This window comes from Talpa occidentalis, unplaced genomic scaffold, assembly GCF_014898055.3.
Source record: "Talpa occidentalis isolate TD23 unplaced genomic scaffold, MPIMG_talOcc4v2.1 talOcc4.2, whole genome shotgun sequence".
NCBI classification, from domain to species: domain Eukaryota; kingdom Metazoa; phylum Chordata; class Mammalia; order Eulipotyphla; family Talpidae; genus Talpa; species Talpa occidentalis.
Genome location: NW_023602073.1, coordinates 3812659 through 3828959, shown reverse-complemented (window position 1 = coordinate 3828959; position 16301 = coordinate 3812659).

Sequence of the window (16301 nt, the reverse complement as noted above, 5' to 3'; positions counted from 1 at the left end):
AATTGCAGGAGTTCTGCTGCAACTGGTTTAAAGAAAGGAGAATTTTCATTACATACTGATACCGGATTTGTCAGGCCTAGTCTCCCAGCCAGGAACGGACCCCAGGCTGCAGGGGCAGCGCTGAGCCCCAGCCACTAGACCCCCATGGGGTGGTGCCTCACGAAGCCGCAGCAGGAACTTCGCAGACGCTCAGGCAGGCAAGCGAGAAGAGGCAGACTTTGTTTAGAGAAAGAAAAAGTTAACTGAGGAGAAAAAGAACAGAAATAAAGTGGGACTCCCAGGCCAGGGAACCAGGCCAGGGAGGGGCAAGGAAGCCCAAGTGGAGTCGTGTCTCAGGGAACATAGACCTTCTTTCCCTCATTATCCTAAAGCTCCACCCGTCTCTCTGTGATGGGTTAGTTCTCGGCTGTCTCACTTCATCTGCTACTGAGCGGGGATCTTCACATTCCTTACCTAACAGGTCTGTCTTTCCCCATTTGTTGCATCTTCATCTTTATGGCCCAGTCCTCCGGATGGGCATCCCTGCATTGAAGTTAAACAGCTGCCCTTCTAAGTTGTCCGTAAATTAAACCACTCTCCGTTTCTCCAATCTCTGCCTCCCTTTACCACCTGAAGGAAACCAAGGCCAGCGTTAACAATGTTGTCCTTGGTCCTGGCATGTTTGTTTTTCCCAGTGGAATGGGTTACTTTCCCTTGGTTGTCCTTATCTCTGAAGCCTCCCTAAATTCTTCAGAGGTCCCCTCCTGCACTGTCCCTAAAACTGCCTAATAACCCCAGTTTTCCCTGTGTCTCAATACTATTGAAAAATACAGTGTAAAATACATCAGAAATGGTAAAATGCAGAGACTTAAGTTCTTTTTCCTTCCTTTTGGTTTTATCCTCAGGGAGGCTCATTCTAGGTAACAGCAAAGTAGATGGCAGCCAGCGATTTTAGGTTTACACCAATGGGAAAATCATGTCTCCTTCCCAGTGGGTCTAGCAAATAGGGGTCAAACCACAGTGACTTAGTTTGGGACACGTGATCAAAAGTAGTAGTCACTGGGGCCAGGAGGCTAAAAGGAGGTGATTGGCCAGAATTGGGTCTTATGTCTCCCCGTGGAGGGGAGAGGTAAGCTCGCTCCGTCTGAGGGACATGCACTAAAAAAGAAGGGAGTGATCACCCAAGAGAAAATTAAGATTCTATGAGAAGTCAAAGGGAAAGTAGAGGCTGGGCAGATAAGAACAACAGGTGTAGCTATAGAAGCTCATTTTCTATATAAGGAAGCGAAGGATCACAGTTTTTAAGTCACTTAGTTAAGGCCACACAGCAAGTGCTTCCGATGAGGACAGGAACACAAAAACAGAAAAGGAGGCGCCCCAAGACCAGAACCCTGGCTCACGCAGGGTGGTGGGGGTAGAAGGGATTAGCACAGCCATTGACACAGCCGTGGACACCAAGACCCTTCTGTGCCAATCTCAGATTACAAAGCCCACGATCCAAGCAGGTATCAGACTACTGTGGGGAGTATCGAGCACAGAGCGGAGGGTGACGATATGGAGATTGAGCCCAACAGACCCCAAAGGTTAAGACATGGAGATTGAGCCCTTTGTGGAATCTCTGGTTGGGTCCCTTTCAGATTCTGCAGGGTTGTCACAATCAGCACCTAACTGAAGGCTCACAAAGAGGGGCCCCTCCCAAAGAGAAGACTGTATCTCTGCAGTCTCTGCACAGGCTCTGGGGCAGCAGTCCTTCTGCCCACCTGTGCCTATGCAGGTGCTTCCTGTCACCAACTCTCCCTCTGCAGGGCAGCAGCCTCCTGCCTGCCTGTGACCTGCACCTGCCCAGGCTTCTCTTCACTGACCTCCCTCAGCGGAGGCCGCTCTCCTCAAGGCCGCCCGCCTGCGACCATGCAGGCCTCTCTCAGCAAACCTGTCTCTTTGGGGCAGCTCTTCCTGCCCGCTTGTGCCTATGCAAGTTTCCCTTATTCTTCTGTTCCTTTCCCTAAGAAACCCGCCCTAAGAAACTGGGGAACTCGCCGCATGTCACTGAAATGGAAGCTCTGGTGACACCTTTCCCCGAGTAAACCCAAGGACCCCGCACCCCAAACCTACAGACTCCAAAGACGACAACACTGGGACAATTGGCAACTAGGACTGACTCCGGTATGCGCTGTTTTTTTTTTTTTTTTAAAGATTTATTTATGCATACAAGAGCTGGGGTACAGGCCAGAGATGCAGGGGGTGAGAGGATTCACCAGAGACAGAGTGGGGAGCAGAACAGGCAGACTGACTGAAATACACTGCTGAGGGGAGCAGCGGGCGAGTCAGAACAGGTCTGCTGCACCATGTGGGTAGCTCCCTGACCGGCCGGGGATCGAACTTGTGCTGCAGAGGCTGAGGATGGCTTCATTGTATGGTCCTTAATCCCTTGCACCACAAGGGAGGCCCTGGAAGCCTCTTTGAACTCAAGTAAGTCCCTGCCTGTGCTGTCCTGAAGCTGCCTAATTAACCATAACTTGCCCTGGGACTCAGGATCCAAAATGCCTCACATCTCTGACTAGGATGTGATGCTATTTCCCTGTCCAGAGGAAGGAGAGTGTCTTCCGCCCCGCAACAGGTCAGCCAATGCGAGAACGCCATAGACTGTATCAAACTCTGGTTTCCTCCAGTGAACACTTCGGTTAGAACAGCCCATCTAAAATCTATTTAAGCTGGTTTAGGCTAGTTCAGGCTTTTGTTTATGAGAAGAGGGTGTGAAGTATCTCTTGCCATGAGACTGTGCTTCACAAATTGCCTTTGTTGTGGTTGTTTCTAAATAAACCCATTTCACTGGTGAAATAACTGCTTGCTTCTGTTTGAAGTCAATACTGGTGGTATTTTTGGCCTGGTTTCAGAGTCCATAACTATTTAAAAAGTAGTATATTCCGACACGAATCATTAGTACCTTTAGAAATATATAACTAATTGATGTTTTTAAGGCTATAAGACTTTTAAAAAGTTTATAGGTTTGATTAATTCTGAGTACATGATTTCTTTTTTTTAAAAAATCTAACTTTATTTTTTTAGATTTTATTTATTTATTTATACAAGCACTGGGTACAGTCAGAAGCACGGGAGGGTGAGAGGATTCACCAGAGCCAGAGCGGGGAGCAGAGCAGGCAGAAGGACCGAAGTACACTGCTGAGGGGAGCAGCGGGCGGCAGGAGAGGTCTGCGCGCCATGTGGGACCCTCCTCCGGTGGCCGGGGAGCAGCCCGGGATCGAACCGGCGCTGCAGAGGCTGCGGGCAGCTTCGCAACCCAGCGCTCAACCGCTGCGCCACCGGGTAGGCCCTGAGTACATGTTTTCTAGTGGCCATCTTTTTGGTGGCAATACCATATATCTTTTCCTTGATTCTACTTTTAAAACTTTTTAAAAACAGAAATTTTCCCATCTGTGGATAAGCAGCCCTAACCAGAGTGGAGGTGCTGATCTCCTTTGGCTTGTGTTGGGAATGGCTTTTACTTATGAGATGAGAGAGTTATCTGAGCTCTCACATCACTCAATTCGATTTTACTGATGACTAAGGTTGTCAAACATTGGAAGAGAAACTTCTGATTATTTAAAAGCCAAATCACACACTTTTTTTTTTAAAGATTTATTTATTTATGCATACAAGAGCTGGGGTACAGGCCAGAGATGCAGGGGGTGGGGGTGGGGGTGTGTGTGAGAGAATTCACCAGAGACAGAGTGGGGAACAGAACAGGCAGACTGAGCAGCGGGCGAGTGAGGAGAGGTCTGCTGCGCCCTGTGGGTTGCTCTCTGGCCGCCTGGGGATCAAACTTGTGCTGTGAAAGCTGCAGATTGCTTCATAGTGCAGTGCTTAACCCCTTGCACCACCAGGGAGGCCCACACACCACTTTTGAAGCAAAACACCGCATATCAATCAAAACTTGTCCTTTTTCTAGGGGACAGCTTCTTTATTCCAAAGTAATGATAACCTCTTCCATCAGATTGTTCACATCTAAGGTGACATAGAAGCAGGCTTATAACACGATTAATATTAGGGTATTTGGGGCATGGGCAGGATGCACTCTGTTCTGGAGGGGAAAAAAAAAATATGTTCCTCTTTCTGAGAGTTATATAAGACTATTCATTGATTGTCTTGTGACAACGATAAATATTTTCACTGCTAATGGCAACTTGATTTTGTTGACACTGGTTAATCTTCAATCCAATGTCAACTTGTGAGCACAACTAGTTATTGCCTGTGCCTGGCACTCCTGGGCCTGAGAGCTCAGTTTTGAGTCCAGTCCACCCTGTTTCTTCAGCCTGTATCTGTTCCAGAGAAAAAAGATGCTTAAAGGTGCTCTCTACCACTTCCTGGTGGGCCAACCTGGGTGCTGGCAACTCTCAGCCCACCCCTGAGAGAGTTCTGAAGCAGGGGTGACTGGACAACACAGATTTCACTCTCTTAGCCCAGGGAGCTCCCTGGAGTCAGTGAGAGAGAAACACAGAGATGACCCAAGGGGTTAAAAACAAGTTGTTATTTAGCTCATTTAACTAGGAGAAAGGAAGCCTGAGAATAGTTCTAATTAGAGATTTTAAGTATCATCCTTAATCAAGAAATATTTATTGAGAGCACACCCTGCTCTGGGCAAGTGTTCCCCACAAGGAATAATTGCCCAAGGAACAATCCCTGGCTGTTCTGTCTCTGCAGAGAACAGAACAAAGGCAAATAGATCACATGGCAGACAGAGAGTCTCAAATTAGCCGTAATGGCGAATTTTCACCATCATATAATGAGAAATGTTAAATGCTGGGATGATTTGCCAGGGAAATGGAGGAACCAGAAGTATGCCTGGAGCTGGCTGCACCCATCAGTTCTGGGTGATTTGAGATCTTTATCTCACAGCAATCAGCTGCAGGAAAGCCTGACAAGGGTTCTGTTGTTTTTCTCTCTGTGTTATTTTGAACCTTAATTTGTATAAATACTACTGAGAAGTCTCTCATAAGTGTCAAGAACAGGTTATGAGAGAAAAGAGGAATGTCTGAACTTTGGATGAGAGACATCACAATGAAAAACACCAAGACGTTTAAGTAAACATTTTCAAGTGATATGAAAAAAATAATCAAACATTAAAGGGAAATAGCTACTTGAGGACAATACTGAGGCTATGACATGTGACAAAATATTCACTATCTAATTATTCATTGCAATTGACTAGGAAAACAGTAAAGCCCCAACAGAGATTTTTGTCTGACCAACAAATGTATGAAAAAAAAAATGACCTGCTTACTTATAAAGTAAAATTAAATGCAAGCAATGTACTACAAATTATTTTCCAAAGAAATCAACTACAAAGGTTTTCAAAAATAGTTTCCATTGCTGATACACAGAAATGGACCTATTTGTAGATCAATGTGACTCTCTACATGTAAAACTCCTTAAAAACATTTTTAGCATTTCTCTTTGCACTTTTGGACCTCTTGCCTAAGAAATATCTAAAGCCCAAAATAGTGTCATTCAAAGAAGCTCATTGTTTGATCTATGATCACAAATAAAAGATATTCAACATTACCCACAATCACAAGAGATTGAAAGCAACCCGAACTTCCAGCGATAGGTGAATGCCTGTAAGCTGTGCTCTAGCATCCCAAATATTGGATAACATCTAGAACTATGCTTCTATGGAGTGACACAGACAGGGTCATGCTCAATATTAAATGGAAGAAGGAACAAGGCTAGGGAGTGACTCCGTTTCTCATCTGTAATAGGGAGAGTGACAATAGTCGTATCTTCTCCATTAGATTATTTGGGTTTCTAAGAGGAATTGTGCACAGAAAGTGCTTAGGGAGGCATCTGGCAAGTAGTAAGTGCTTAATAAATGACGGTTCTTATTTCTTTAAAGCAAGAAGTAACCTTGCATCAGTTTTTCCAGCGACAAAATGGGTTTATTTGGAAATAGAACAATAGAAAGGGCCAATTGGGGTGCGTGTTCATGGGAAGACCTGGGTGCACGTACTGAAGTCAAGGCTAACAACCCCCTTTATAACCTCAGGAAAACCTCCTCTGGGGCGGGAGACACGACAGGAGGCGCTGTCTCCCTTCCCATGGGAGGCACACGGCCTGCTGGGTTCCTCGTGTGGGCACTCTCTACTGTCCCCACCTCGTTTAAATAGGGTTCACATGCATTAATATTCATACTATATTTATCACAAGCTGAGAGAAACTAAGCTTAGAAAAAAACTGAGCTAGAGAAAGACCCTGAGAAGAAATGGGTGGAAGGCAGGGGCTGTCTCCGTGGAGTGTTCAACCCGGAAGGGGTTCAAGTGTGTGCGGTTCAACTGATATTTTCTCCACTTTTTACTTTTGGTATTTTCTGAATTTTACTGCATGACTATCTCTACCACTTTTACAGTGGGTGATAAGATCAGATTTAAAAAACAATAACTTGGTTTAGTTCAACATACTCTCCAAAGATGAGAGAAATAGACTCTAGTGAAATTCAGTAGAAATGACCAACATCTGGCAGTAAATTCAGCAACTTTACTGGACAAAAGATGAGCGATGAGAGAAGGGACAGGGGTTGCCACCTCCATCCACTCACCCCCACCTCCCCCACCTGTCACCCCCTGGTTTTCTTTTCTAGCTCATGCTAGGCCACAGCTGCGTCTAAAGGGGGTGTCTCCAGTGACCATAAAGCTGTCTGCACAGGCTCCTAGCGTTCTTTCCTCCACCAAGCAGAGAACTGCAAAGACAGATTTTTCATAAAAGCCAAGCTTTTATATAACTAAAAGCCTGACTCATCTTGCTTGACTTAATGAATGCCTAAATGGATTTTTATTTTTACATTCTCAAAAAAAAAAAAAAAAAAAAAGCAAAGCAACCCGAGGCTCTATCTTTGAGTCAGCAATAGTTTTGCCTTTTTTTTTTTAAGTTTTCATATTCCTTATTAAAAAAAAAAAAATAAGTAGGAAAAAACCCTTCCCCTCATTTTTTCCAGAAGAACATCAAGGTCTACACGGATGGGTAGATTGGTCTGTTTGTACCTACACAGACGTGAGTGATACCCGGGGTCTCCTGGGGCAGAGGGAAGAAATGGGCCAGTAGTGGCAGAAAAGGAGCGATCACTCCTGAATTCTAATGTCCTGGCATTCATCTCAAGGACAACTGTGAATAGGGCTTGGGATAATTATCCTCAAATAACCTCCCACGAATGACACACATCTCATAACCAGAAAACCTTCCGAGCCTTCCCCACCCCTTGCTTCCTTCCTCGCCTGTTCTTTTAAGGGTTGTTTGATGAACAGCCACGGCCCACCTTCTGCTGCCCGCTCCCCTCCCGCCCGGGCCTGCAAAGAAAGGGTCTCTTCATGAACAGGGCAGCTGTGTGTGGCTCCCCGAGCCCGGCCCCAGGCAGGAAGGTGGAACCCCCGAATGAGATGGGCCGGGCTCCTTCCACCCCCCCCCCCCCCCCCCCCCCCCCCCCCCCCCCGCCCAGCTCTTCAGGGCTGCTTTGTGAAGCTGCCTCTGAGTTTGGGCTGCACAGGAAAAGACTCAGGGGGCATTTGCAGGGTGGCCCAAGGGTTCCGGAGCTCCCTACAAACGCTGCCTTATGCTGGTCAGCTGCTCCTTGGCCGGCTGATTGGCTAGAGAAGAAAACTAAGAAAGAGTGTTTGAGTCTTTGCTGTGACCATGAAAAATAGATCACGCTGAGATTTTAAAAATAAATGAATGTGCCTCACCCTGGGCACAAAATGCCAAGCAGGAGTCTGGAGGTTTCTTTTCTGGAGAAGCTAAGAGGAAGAGGCTTTGCCTGAGAGTGAGCGAGCTCAGCCTCCGCAGGATCAGCATTTTGGACCAGTTCATTCTCTGTGGGGGGCGGCTGTCCTGGCCTGCAAGGTGTTCAACAGTATCACTAGGCTCCACCCGCCTCTGGAGTTGTGATTTAAAAAAAAAAAAATGTCCCACAACATTGCCAAATATCCTGTGGGAATGGGTTTGCCACTCAGTTAATATGAATTTCAGATAAACACGCAATTTTATAATATTCTCATACCAGCAACTTATTTGTTGATCCTATGAAATTCACTTACCTGGACACACGGTCTGTTTATTTGCTAAATCCGGCATCTTTACCCGAAGGCATTTGAAAACCACTGCCTTAAAGATATCAAGAATGGGGTGGATGGTCTTGAGGTTCGGGGGGTGTCAGAAGAGGGATGGGTTGGTGGGTTAATACCCCGTCTGGGGATGGAACAGTCTGGCTCTCATCCTCCTTATGCATCCCCCCCTCTCCGGATGCACCCCCCACCCCCACCCCTGGCCATCACTGCTCCGCAGCAGATTGCAACAGAAGGCTTCTCCTCTGGGGGAACTCAGTGGGACCACAAAACCACCCCCGTATACTGATACTGGGGTTCTGTAAAGGAAGGACAAACTCGGGCCCGCAGTAAGCCTCCTCCTGTGTGTGCCTACTTCCCACCAGCTTTTTGGGAAGCCTCGCTCTTATCGTAGTGGAAAACCAATGATTTAAGAGGAAAACTACCAACGTAACAGAGAAACTGTACCTACCCTTTTTTTCTCCATTTCTTTCACTAGAACCCCAAATATACTCAAGATGGCAAGTGCCCAGTTCTAGGTGATGAGGCACTGGTCCAAGCCACTTAGGAGAATCCAAGGGGACCCAAATGACTTGATTAGCGAGGCCTAGTGGGGGCCTCTGGAAAAACTTTTGCTTTGCTGATAAAGGCATCAAAAATGGCTGACACTATCTGGTCCTTTTTTTTCTCTTTCTGAAGGTGATATTTGAAATCAAGGCAATAATATTATGGTCTGGAGGGAAAGTTCAAAAGAATTAATAAAAATACCAGCCTAATCCAATGTCTACCATCTACCTGTCACCATATTTCTTGTTAAATGAGAAAGAAACTGCTCTTTGTTTAAATATTTTATTACTTGTAGCTGAATGCATCCTTAACTGATTCTGAAAACAAAGTAAATAATTCAGGATGTAGAAGAATAAACAAAAAACCCCACGACTCACTCAAACTTATTTAATATCGTTAGAGAAATTGAGTATTAATGAATTATTCATCCCAAAGAGCACATTTTTATTACCTTCTTATTTATGCTTCCAATGTTTCTTTATACAACTGAAGATAAATGCAAGAAATAGGTGTATGGCTTCTCTTTTACACTAAAGATAATATACTGTATGCATTCAATTAAATACCCTATACAATATTTTATACCTTTCTTTCATCACTTAATGATTTAGCTTGTAGATCTCTTCACATTAGTGAGGAATCTTCCACATGCCTTTTTGTAGCTGCATAATAATCAACACAATGGTTGTGTCTTCGTTTATTCAACAAGTAATTAACTGCTAATTATATGGATTTTTTTATAGTCACCAAATTTTACAAATTATGCCACATTCAGTAAGCGTATACATTTGTCCTTTCATGCTTCCAGAGATTGTGGAGGATATATTCCCAGAAGAGAGATCGCTCTGTCAAAGGGAACATATATACCTTATTTTTGGTAGATTGCCAGATTTCCCTCCAGAAGGGATTGTATGTTTTTTAACCAACAAAATCAGGGGGTGTCTAGTTCTCCTCAGTCTTTTCTGGTAGAGTTTACATTTATATTCTTCTTCTTCTAAGTGAAAATGCTTGTATTTTCATATGTTTAATGGTGATTTATAGTTCTTTCTTCCAGGAGCTCTCCATCTCTTTTGTCCTTAGATTTTGTTTTTATTTGGATTTCTAGAAACATGTGCGCATGCACACGCAGGAGATAAGCCCTTTGTGATATAATTTGCAAATATTGTCCAACTCTCTCCTTTGATTTTGCTTTTGGTGTTCTTACAATCTTTTGTTGTGGCTTTTGTTTTTTGTTTTTTTTTTAAAGATTTAGTTATTTATGTATAGAAGAAGTGGGGTACAGGCCAGAGGTGTGGGGGTGAGAGGACCCACCAGGGACAGAGCGGGGAACAGAACAGGCAGACTGACTGAAATACACTGTTGAGGGGAGCAGCGGGCGAGACAGGAGAGGTCTGCCGCGCCATGTGGGTTACCTCCCTGGTTGGGGATCGTATTTGTGCTGCAGTAGCTGTGAATTGCTTCATAGTGCTGACACTTAACCCCTTGTGCCACCAGGGAGGCCCCCAATATTATGTTGATGTACGTCAATCTTCTCTGAATTTTGAATCACAACTAGAAAGGCTCTCTAGTCCTTAACTAAAAAGGAACTTGCCCTATTTCCTTCTAATAGATATTTGTAAGGTATAACTACTATGAGGTATATAACTACTATGAGGTATCACTACTTACATTGAAATCTTTGGTCCATTTTGGGTCTAGCTGATATGGAGTATGGATTCAATTCAATTTATTACAAATGACTCCCCAGTTACCACAACATATTTTACTAAAAAGTTCTTCTTAACTCCACTGTTTGGAGATGTTACCTTTGTCATATATTAAATTTGTAGCTTGCATCTATTACTGCACTTTGATTCTGTTCCAAGAATTCTTCCTTTTATGTACTCTGTTTTTTATTACCAAGGCTTGTGTGTGTTTTCATATCTGACAAAGCTCCTCCCTTCTTAATGTGCTTCCCCTTGGAATTTTTATGATAATAGCCATCCTGATGGGTGTGAAGAGGTGTCTCATTGTAGTTTTGATATGTTTCTCTAATGGTTAGTGAGGTTAAGCATCTTTTCATAAGCTTATTGGCCATTTGTATGTACTGTGTTTAAGGAACTTTCTCCCCATAGATTGCTTATAATAGTGGCACTTATTATGTTGTATTGTATTCCTTTTAGGGCAGTGGTTCTCAAATAGGGTTCCTAGGCTAACAGCAGCACCAATACCTGAGAACTTGTTAGATGCAATTTCTCAGATCCTACCACACATCTACTGAATCAGAAACTCTGGGAGTGGCCCAGCTACCTTGATTCTGCTGTACACCAAGTGGGGTACCTCTCTATTTGTAAGGTCTAGAAGAACAGAAACTACACCTGTCTCCCATTGTACTCTGACAGGGAGTAGGGAGGGGGAAGGATGGTACCTGGCATGGATTAACAGTCAATGAATATTTGTTGAGCAAATAAATTAAGTGTTGTGACTTGCTCAAGGTCATAAAATTGGTTGGTGAAGGTTTAGTTAAGTTACCTCTTTCTTTGTTGGTTGCCTGGCTTGTGGTGTGAGGTTAGTAGGAATACCCTGATATTTAGCAGGTGTTTGTTGAGGAGTTACTATGTACTCAGTATTTTTCAAAATTTGGGCCAAATGTTCTAGCTGTGCTGATGATTTGCGAGGCATCAATGGATGGCTTTTTCAGCTACAAGAATTGGGGACATTTAGACTTCATTAAAGACCAGGGGGACTCTTGTGAAAAAGACAGTAGCAGATTGTGTTTGTTATAGGGCAAACCAAGTCAGTATAAGTGTTATAGGACAGGGAGAGGGGCAGCCCAAACCCCGCAAACCTGCCTATTCTAAATGGGTTCTGCCATCCGCCGCATCAACACAAAACATGAGACTTTAATGGGAAGGAACTTTAATAAAACTAGGAAACAACACAGGAAAGGCAAAGAGTCTAGTTTCTAAATGAAGCATCCAGAGTTACCCGTCCCCTCGTGGGTAAAAGTCCATCCAAATGGGATTGGCCCAAAACAAGGCCCCAAAGCCTGCTACAAGTCTAAAGCATCTTCCAGTGGGGACCCACAAACAACTGGACAAGCCCGAAAGGAAAAGAGCAAAATCAACATCAAGATAAAAGCTGCCATTGTCACCTCCCCACGGGTCTCACCCACATCTGTGTCACCCAGTCCACGACCAAAAGGCAAGCGCAGTTTCTTCACGTGTCTCTCGGCTCCATGCGCCTCCTCCAGGTCTCCTGGCTCCATCCTGCTTCCTTCCTCAGTCTCCTCTGCAGCTTCTCCTCTTCCTGCTCAGCTCCACCCTCCCTTGAGTGGGGCAGGGAACCTCCCCCTTTCCTGGGGACCACCCTGTTACATAAGGACTATTTTTTAAAGAATAAATGTGTGTTTTGGAGTTCCCCAAAGACTAAATTTCTATAGATAACCCCTCCTTCCCATTGGGCTTTTTTTTATCTGAATGTTTTCATCACTTCAGGATAATAAAATAGCAACACACGTTCAAAGAACTATTTATGGAAAAACAACAATTTTCTAATTTGCTGGGATATAAAATTCAGTTAATTATAAGATGAATACACAGCACCTAGGGTTAAGTATGTGTTTTGCACAATAGTTTTACGTTCTAAAGGGGAAGAAATGAAAGAGTAACTAAACAAAGCAGATTGTTCTTCTAGAATTTTGAGTGGTGGTGTGCAGTTCAAGACTTCCTATTTTAACAATTGTTGGAACATGGATGCTTTTCAATAAAACTTTAAGAGTACTTTAAGTGTATCCTAAAAATATATCACATGCGGTAGTAGAAAGCACTCCTGTGAGTCTCACTGGATTCCTTTAGGAAGGCAAAGGCTCTTGTTCCAGAGGAGGCTGAGTAACGTGCAAGGCAGAACGCAGTGTGGCCAAATCTCATTTCTAAGGAAAAACTTTCCCCAACTTTCATTTTACAAAACCACTTTGGTAAAAGTTCACACATTGTTTTCTGCTTTATCAGAAGTGGATCTAATGCTGGTTAAACGCCAGCACTGTGGGTGTCCAATAACAACAGATGAATGACTTGAATCAGGCAGGAGTTTTGCCTTGAACCTTCCAAGACGGTGCTCGAAGGGAAGAGCCCACAGTTGTTTTGTGTGGATTTGCTGCTGCTAAAGCCAGACAGACAATAACAAGAGAAGACAGATGTAAAGCTAGAAAGCTTCCAAACCAAAGCTTGTTGCTTATTCTGAAAATAGTCCACCATTCAATAGAAATGAAAATTCTCTAGAAGTTTCTAACTAGAAGCTTTTAATTTAAACTGAGAATGAACAAATGAATGAACTCATTTGATTGAATGAAGTCAGGTGAATTTAAGTAAGTTGCCTAATCTGTCCATGCCTCAATTTTCTGACTTTGAGAATGGGGATAATAATAGCACTTATTTCATCACGTTATTGTGAGATTTATGCAAGTCCAGTGCTTTGCAAAATGTCTGACAAACATTCACTGTCCAATAATTGTTCATTATTGCTTTCAGTTCTTTCCTTTGGCATTCATCTGCACCACCCCTTATCTGTAATTCACAAAACCCAAAAAGTCCTCATTTGGCAGGACATCTTGGCCTGAATTGATAAAAGGCTAATGGAAAGTTTCTTGACCTCTTTGATGAAAATATTAATAGGTTTTGCTGCAGAAATATTAATGTATTTACTTTTGTAAAACTCCCTAAATTCTAAATTCCAAGTCATTGTTGGGTCCACAGGGGTTGTAAACCTATTCAACATGATACCAATACAACTGGTAGAAAAAGAAGAAACTTTGGATTCACAGACACCTGGCTTTGGATCCAGGCCTGGCAAGAATCTGCTTTTTTAGCGTCAGAGAACCACTTCCCTTCCCTACAGACTCAGGTTGTTGGTAGGTACAGTTGACCCTGGAATGATGAGGGACTAAGGGTAACCACCGCATGTGCAGTTGAAAATCCACATGTATCTTTTGACTTCTCCCAAATTAGCCACAGTATTCCCTGGACCCCAGGACGCTTAAGTCCCTTGCAGCCTGCCTGCCCTCTGTGCAGATTCACGTGCACGATTCCCCCCACCAGTCACCATTTTTGGAACCTGTGGAGTATGGAGGGTTGGCTGTATTTATTGAAAAAACAGCCACGTATCAATGGACAGCTGACGCAGGTCAAACCCATGTTGTTGAAAGATGAACTGTTACTCCTTTTACTACACAGGTGCGCAGTTCCTCAAATGCCTGCTCCTCCGGACAACCTCCATTTGAAGACTGCCTGAATTGTTCCAGGTCACTGTCCCTGGCCTGCCTGGTTAACTGCAGGTGGGTGGCCTATGAGCCAAATGGGAAAGTTCTATGGATTTCCGAGAATAGAGAGAAGCACTCAAATGAAGAGAGCCTGCTGATTTATTGGTGTTTTCCTGCTTGCTTCTGACAGCCACTTGCAATCTGTGAGTTAACTTTTTTTTTTAAAGATTAATTTATTTATGCATACAAGAACTGGGGTGCAAGCCAGAGACTCACCAGAAAAAGTGGGAACAGAACAGGCAGGTCTACTGAAATACACTGCTGAGGGGAGCAGTGGGTGAGGCAGGGGAGGTCTGCTGTGCCATGTGGGTAGCTCCTGGCTGGCAAAGACCTAACACTTACTGCAGAGGCTGCAGACCTCACAGTGCTGTGCTCCACTCCTTGCACCACCGCCACCAGGGAGGGCCGTGAGTTAACTTTCTAAAGAGCTTGCCACCCCCAATTAAATACAGGAATAAAGGCACAGATATAAACAGCTGATAGTTTGAGGTGGTGCTGATTTCAATTCACATGTAAGTTGGAAGCGGGGTCGGGGTTCCCTCACATCTTACTATCGTTGGCTGAAGGAAGCAGCAAGTGGAATAGCAGAGGATGTAGAAGAGGCGAGGTTTAAGGTTGGTTCATTTGCCGGGACTGATTGGACTGAGGGAGGATGTTTAGTCAGATCTTCTCAGTCCTGGCTGCACAGCAGACAAACCTGGGCACCTTAAACAAATGCCCAGGTCCTCTGTGGAGGGGTTGGGGCAGACTCCCTGGGGAGGGGTCCAGGCATCAGAGGGTCAAAACACTCTCTCCAGGGGATTCACATTGCAAGTTGCCCTAGGTTAGTGAGCTGCTTCAGAGGTGCCTGGAAGGTGCCCACGTCTCACCCCCAAAGACTCTGATCCAACTGACTTGGAATAAGATTGGCCTACCATGTGATCCGGCATCAGGATTTAAAAAAGAAAACAAACAAACTTCGCCAGTGATTGTATTGTGATTGTGCAGTGACAGCGATCGACTGTCATCGTAACTGATTGTAACAGTGGGGACCACCACCCAGGGAGTCCAGGTTTTCTCCAAATGTGGGGAATCCCTTCCTCCCTATAAATGGGTTTCCTAGACTTTCAGACACTGTGACAATAATTTCCCAATGCTTATTTGCCTCGTGGCTGAAAATTCACATTTTCAAGGAAAAAAATTACATTTTTGAATGAAAAACTGAACGCATAACTCCCAGCCGTGTATTTTTCCTGCTGCTAACAATCACTGTCATCATATGAAATAATACCCGAGCACTGAAGAGGAATGGAAAGAACTAGAAAATATGTACTACTAATGAGTTTTTAAAAAAATGATTAATGAACATTTTTATTTTATTTTATTTATTTTTAATGACCATGTTTAATAAGTCTGAGAAGGTGATGGATATCACATGCAAGATACATTTGCACACATTGCTCTGCATTTGATAGTTAAGAATTGTTTTATTTTCCCTCAGCAGTCAAATAGCTTCTATGCTATGTCTTCGCTTCATAGCACTTTACCCTCCCCCGAGACTCAGGATGACCTTGGCTTCTCGGAGGGAAGCAGTGTCTGAGCAGAAGAGACTGAACCCACCATTAAAGATTCTGCTTCATCAACCTTCTCACCATTCCTGGGCTTTGCTCTACACCCACTCTTGGGGCCAGAAGGGCAAGCCTGCTTTCATCACCCTGACCTTCAACGCCCCCCTCTCTACTTCCTATGAGATGCTGCCCAGACTCCTTACCTGGCTTTCACGGCCTTTCCCTGCTTCATTCTAGTTCCTTCCCAGCCTCTTCAACTGCCAGGCCTCACTGTGCCAGCAAGCCACAGAAGGCGGCTCACAGGGCCTCCGGGCTTCCTGGCACCTGGTCTTGCCCATCCCACCTGGTGAATTGCCAACTTCTTTCATAATCAAATATCACCCCTTTGTTTTTGTTTTTGTTTTTTTAAGATTTATTTATTTCTGCATACAAGAGCTGGGGTACAGGCCAGAGGTGTGGGGGTGAGAGGATTCACCCGAGACAGAGCGGGGAACAGAACAGGCAGACTGACTGAAATACACTGCTGAGGGAGCAGCGGGCGAGTCAGGAGAGGTCTGCTGTGCTGTGTGGGTAGCTCCCTGGCCACGGATTGAACTCAGGCTGCAGAGGCTGCGGATTGCTTCATAGTGCTACGTCTTAACCCCTTGCACCACCAGGGCACCCTATCCTCTTAACTTTTCACAGCACTTTTAGTCATTACCTTTATATTTAATCTTCAAAATGATGACTTTTTGAGTTTATAGTTCTTTATTTTTTTTTTAATTGTATTACTATTTTGTTGAGGTGAGGTTGACTTACAAACACTGTGTATGATTTAGGGGTACAGAT